General features: G+C 33.2%; 1 non-coding gene and 1 pseudogene across 1 annotated transcript; both read right to left on the reverse strand.

Annotated features, from left to right (window-relative positions):
• Positions 1–618: 618 nt before the first annotated feature.
• On the reverse strand, positions 619–4,036 carry LOC123303177 (annotated as a pseudogene).
• Positions 4,037–4,677: 641 nt separating this feature from the next.
• Positions 4,678–4,832, reverse strand: LOC123303137. The gene has a single exon (XR_006535572.1). It is a non-coding gene; the product is annotated as a 5.8S ribosomal RNA (ribosomal RNA).
• Positions 4,833–5,880: the final 1,048 nt, after the last annotated feature.

A 5,880-nucleotide genomic window follows, 5' to 3' on the forward strand; every position in this document is an offset into this window, starting at 1 on the left:
CATTCTTCCACTATCCTTCCTCGTCTCTCCGTTTCTCGGCCCCTACTGCTGCCTTTACTGAACCACATATCGGAGGTAGCGTTCAGGTCCGCCCCCACCAACAGCCTCTCTCCGCATACACTGGTGAGTGCCTCAATGTAATCCAGCTGTTCTTGTATCTCACCACCCCACTGACAGTAGACACTAGCAACATTGATACTACCTATCGCGCTTCTGATGCTGATGCACACCCCGCAATCACTTGTCCAAGCGCTCATACTGGCTACTTCAATCGTCCTGTCAGAGACAACTACAGCAGCTTTCTTGTTATCGCTCATGTATATTCGCATCCACGAAGGCAGCCCGACGATTCTTCCTAATCGCACATACGGCTCCTGGACCAATGCTATAGCGATCTCCTCTTCCACGAGCATAATCCCCAAGTCGCATACTGCCGAGTATGATCGCTGACAGTTCAACTGCAACACCTTAAGCGTGGTCCTTCCGCTAGCCATCGCGGGTGTTGTCTCTCCGGTTCTGCAGCCGCCAAATGTAATCTGGGCACCTCGGGGAGGTCACCGGATGGTCCGATGGCAACCGTCTCCTTTCGCAAGTCGGGCAATGTCCGCTTGGTCTCTTACAGTCCCTCTGCAGGTGTCCAGCCTCGCCGCAGAAATTGCATAGTCTGCCCTCTCTTTTGCAATCCTTTATTAAGTGCCCATAGAGTAGATAGGGACAGTGGGAATCTCGTTAATCCATTCATGCGCGTCACTAATTAGATGACGAGGCATTTGGCTACCTTAAGAGAGTCATAGTTACTCCCGCCGTTTACCCGCGCTTGCTTGAATTTCTTCACGTTGACATTCAGAGCACTGGGCAGAAATCACATTGCGTCAACACCCGCTGGGGCCATCGCAATGCTTTGTTTTAATTAGACAGTCGGATTCCCCTAGTCCGTGCCAGTTCTGAGTTAACCGTTAAATGGCGGCCGAAGAGAACGATACGCATATATAATAAATAATAAAATCTACGTATACAAGTATATTTCAATTAAATTATTTTATTTATATATGTTGAGTAAAGTCTCGCAGCAAGAAAGTTCCGTAGGAGGCCAAAGCACGGGACCGAACTCGAATTCACACACACACCAAACAACACACACATAATAATTATGCCCGTGCATATACAACATTAAATGCATAACTTATTATACAACATATACACCAACATAAGTAAATAATATCATCACATACCACATATCATACAAGTACAATATACAGCAGCTAGATACATTACATTACATTAAATGCACAGTTAATATAATAAACATAAAATGTATATAATATGTCGGTACATAATATATGATAATGTGAGGGTACATGGTTTCATCTCGTCCAGGCCCGGCACGTTGGCCATAACCTTCTTCCCAATCAAGCCCGACACGCCCCGGTCCTCAGAGCCAATCCTTATCCCGAAGTTACGGATCCAATTTGCCGACTTCCCTTACCTACATTAATCTATCGACTAGAGGCTCTTCACCTTGGAGACCTGCTGCGGATATGGGTACGAACCGGCGCGACACCTCCACGTGGCCCTCACCTGGATTTTCAAGGTCCGAGGGAATGATCCAGACACCGCCGCAACTGCGGTGCTCTTCGCGTTCCAAACCCTATCTCCCTGCTAGAGGATTCCAGGGAACTCGAACGCTCATACAGAAAAGAAAACTCTTCCTGAATCTTCCGACGGCGTCTCCAGGCCTTTTTAGGTTACCCTGACGAACTCTCTTACGAGGGCCCGACTTATAAACGGTTCCGCTGCCGGGTACCGGAATAGGAACCGGTTTCCCTTTCGCCCAATGGATGTATATATTTATATATATATATTTATACATATTTATTAATAATGTTTATTGTTTTTTAAAAAAAAAAAGCAATAATATTTATTAATAATATTGTATTTATATTTTTATATATTATATTTATTTAAACACATCAAAACATTAACATCGGTTTTCACCTAGGGCTTAGGATCGACTGACTCGTGTGCAACGGCTGTTCACACGAAACCCTTCTCCACGTCAGTCCTCCAGGGCCTCGCTGGAGTATTTGCTACTACCACCAAGATCTGCACCGATGGCGGCTCCAGATGACCTCACGGCCAATCCTTCCGCGCACACCACCGCGACCCTCCTACTCGTTAGGGTTTCATGATAAAAGATAAATATCTTTTATCGAAAATACCAACTAACGGTAGAGTATAAGCATGACGCTTCAGCGCCATCCATTTTCAGGGCTAGTTGCTTCGGCAGGTGAGTTGTTACACACTCCTTAGCGGATTCCGACTTCCATGGCCACCGTCCTGCTGTCTTAAGCAACCAACGCCTTTCATGGTATCCCATAAGCGTCAATTTTGGCGCTTTAACTCTACGTTTGGTTCATCCCACAGCGCCAGTTCTGCTTACCAAAAGTGGCCCACTTGGCACTCTGATCCATATATACAAAAAAATATATTCTCATAGCTTCACATTATAAATAATGTTTTTAAGAAAGCTAGAGATCTCACCCATTTAAAGTTTGAGAATAGGTTGAGGTCGTTTCGGCCCCAAGGCCTCTAATCATTCGCTTTACCGGATGAGACTCTTATATAATGAACGCCAGCTATCCTGAGGGAAACTTCGGAGGGAACCAGCTACTAGATGGTTCGATTAGTCTTTCGCCCCTATACCCAGTTCCGACGATCGATTTGCACGTCAGAATCGCTACGGACCTCCATCAGGGTTTCCCCTGACTTCATCCTGACCAGGCATAGTTCACCATCTTTCGGGTCCCAGCGTGTACGCTCTAGGTGCGCCTCTATTATAATAAAAATCCGAAAACTAAATTATAATAATATAAGACGCCCTAGGAGTGCGATATTTAATACATAATATAAATATATCCTCCTTTTATCATTTATATAAAAAAAAATATAAATAATATTTACTTTCATTGTGCCTTTGGGTTTCATAAAATTTTTATAAATATTTCGATGAAAAAATATTTTATTCCCAATGACTTGCGTACATGCTAGACTCCTTGGTCCGTGTTTCAAGACGGGTCCTGAAAGTACCCAAAGCTATATCGTCGCTGACAGATAAATTTTTAATAAAAAAAAATGAGCCAGTTCATTATCATACACCTACTGACAGTTAAATAGTATCATATAACGGCATAAAATCCGTATATATAATATGTTTTAATAAAAAAACCTATTTATACTCGTGGTGGATCTGAACGCGTTAATAACGCGACTCAATATCAATTTATAATTAATACCATCAAACAATTAATCAAGAAACATAGGCGTTTAACATACACAAAATATTATCAAAAAATAATATTGTACATTAATCAACGCACCAATGCCTATAGATTAATATTTAATGGGTCGCAACGTCCTACAAGATGAGAAGTGCATACCTCGTTATCATACAATTAACAATATACAGCAGTGCATATATTTTTACTAAAAATAAATTCCTAATAAAAATTTTTGTCACATGCTAGTACAAATTGGTTGATTAACGATAAAAAGTAAATGAATCTCATCTTTCGACCTTTCGGGTTTCTCAGGTTTACCCCTGAACGGTTTTACGTACTCTTTAACTCTCTCTTCAAAGTTCTTTTCAACTTTCCCTCACGGTACTTGTTCGCTATCGGTCTCGTGGTAATATTTAGCCTTAGATGGAGTTTACCACCCACTTAGAGCTGCACTCTCAAGCAACCCGACTCTAAGGAAAGATTCACCTATCATCCAATAATAATCACTACGGGCCTGGCACCCTCTATGGGTATATGGCCCCATTCAAGATGGACTTGGATGTATTATATAAACAATAGGTTTATATTGAATCTTCCTAAACACTACATTCCCCAAGTGTCTGTTTATCAGCCACGGGGTTCAGTGCTGGGCTTATCCCTGTTCGCTCGCCGCTACTAAGGGAATCCTAGTTAGTTTCTTTTCCTCCGCTTAATAATATGCTTAAATTCAGCGGGTAATCTCACCTACTCTGAGGTCATAAAAGTTTTTAAAGAAGTATTAAAACAAAAATTTTTTTTGTATATATTATGTTTTTGTTATATTTATAAGTAAACAATTTTCTTAATTATTCATACTCAAATTTTTTTATAATATTATTATATAATATTATTTTTATATTTATCTAAAGAGAAGAAAATAAAAAATAAATAATTATATATATTAATTTTTTTCGAGTATATTGAAAATTTTATTACAAATAAAATATTCCATAACAAAATATTAATATATAATATTTTTGTTTTTCTTCTTTATTTAATATTTTAAATATATTATTAAATATCATTTATTATTAATATTATTATTAACATAAAGTTTTATAATATTATATATAAATGATAAAAATAATATTGATATATTAATTAAAAAATGTCGACAAATAATAAAAAATATATATATTTTAAATGCTATTAAAAAACATTTTATATTTATTTTTTTCTTATATTTGGCGTAAAACATTCATATATAAATAATTTTACATTTCTTTTATAAAAATTTTATTTATCAATTTATAATTAAATATGAAAAAATAAATTTTCTTTTTTAATTATTGATAAATTTCTTTTCATAAAAAAAATTTTATGTAAAATAATCTTTTATTATATTATAATATAATGTATACGACCCTCAGCCAGATGTGGTCCGGGAACAGTATCCAAGGACCGCAATGTGCGTTCGAAATGTCAATGTTCATGTGTCCTGCAGTTCACAAGTTGACGCGCAATTAGCTGCGTTCTTCATCGACCCACGAGCCAAGTGATCCACCGTCCAGGGTAATCTTTTTAAATTTTAAATGTAAGTATTATTATTAATAATAATCTTTATTTTTAATATAAAAAATAAAATTATTAATTTATATATCTTTATAAATTCTTTTAAAATAAAAAAATTTTTCTAGAATATAAATTATATATTTTATTTTAAATATATATATATATATATATATATATATATATATATATATATATATATATATATATATATATATATATATATATATATATATATATATATATATATATATATAAAATTAAAGACATTATGGTATTAATAAATATATACATAACATTTTTGATATTTTTGTTAGTGCTAGCTAGATTTAATAATTAATATTTGGTATATTTTATAGAAATGTATTTATTTATTTTTTTTTATAAATTATTTTCTACATAAAAATATATATAATATTAATATGGTACAAAACAAATGGGTTTGTTTTTTAACATAATAATTTTTAATAAAAAAAAAGAAATATCAAGACAAAATATAAAGTTTTTAAATTTAAAATAAATTTTATCCTTTAAAAAAATTTTATCTTGTGTTTTCTTTATTTTTTATTATATAACATAGAAAAATAAAAATATAGATTATATCAATTATAATCTTATTTTATTTTTCTTAATAGAGATTATATACATATAAACAAATAATTTCAATATATTCTATTTTTAATTTCACTTTTTTTATAAGAGAAATTATTTATAGATTTTATTAATAATTATTGTTTAATAATAATATTGAATATAAAAATATTTTATATATGTAACAAAAATATTATTAATATTTATATAATATTCTCTATATTATATGTATAGATAGTATATTATGTGTATAAAAAAAGTTTGGCGTATTACTTTAATATGCGCTATCATAACCAAAATAAATCTCTTTTAACACATAATTACTATTATATATTTTTTTAACAAAATAACATATTAATATGTTATTTTGTTAAAAAAAAAAAAATATTTCTTATCAATAATATTTTTATTTTTTGGAATATTTAAAAACAATACAAAAAATATAAATAAATATATATTTTAT

This window comes from Chrysoperla carnea, chromosome X (assembly GCF_905475395.1).
Source record: "Chrysoperla carnea chromosome X, inChrCarn1.1, whole genome shotgun sequence".
Classification (NCBI taxonomy): Eukaryota; Metazoa; Arthropoda; class Insecta; order Neuroptera; family Chrysopidae; genus Chrysoperla; species Chrysoperla carnea.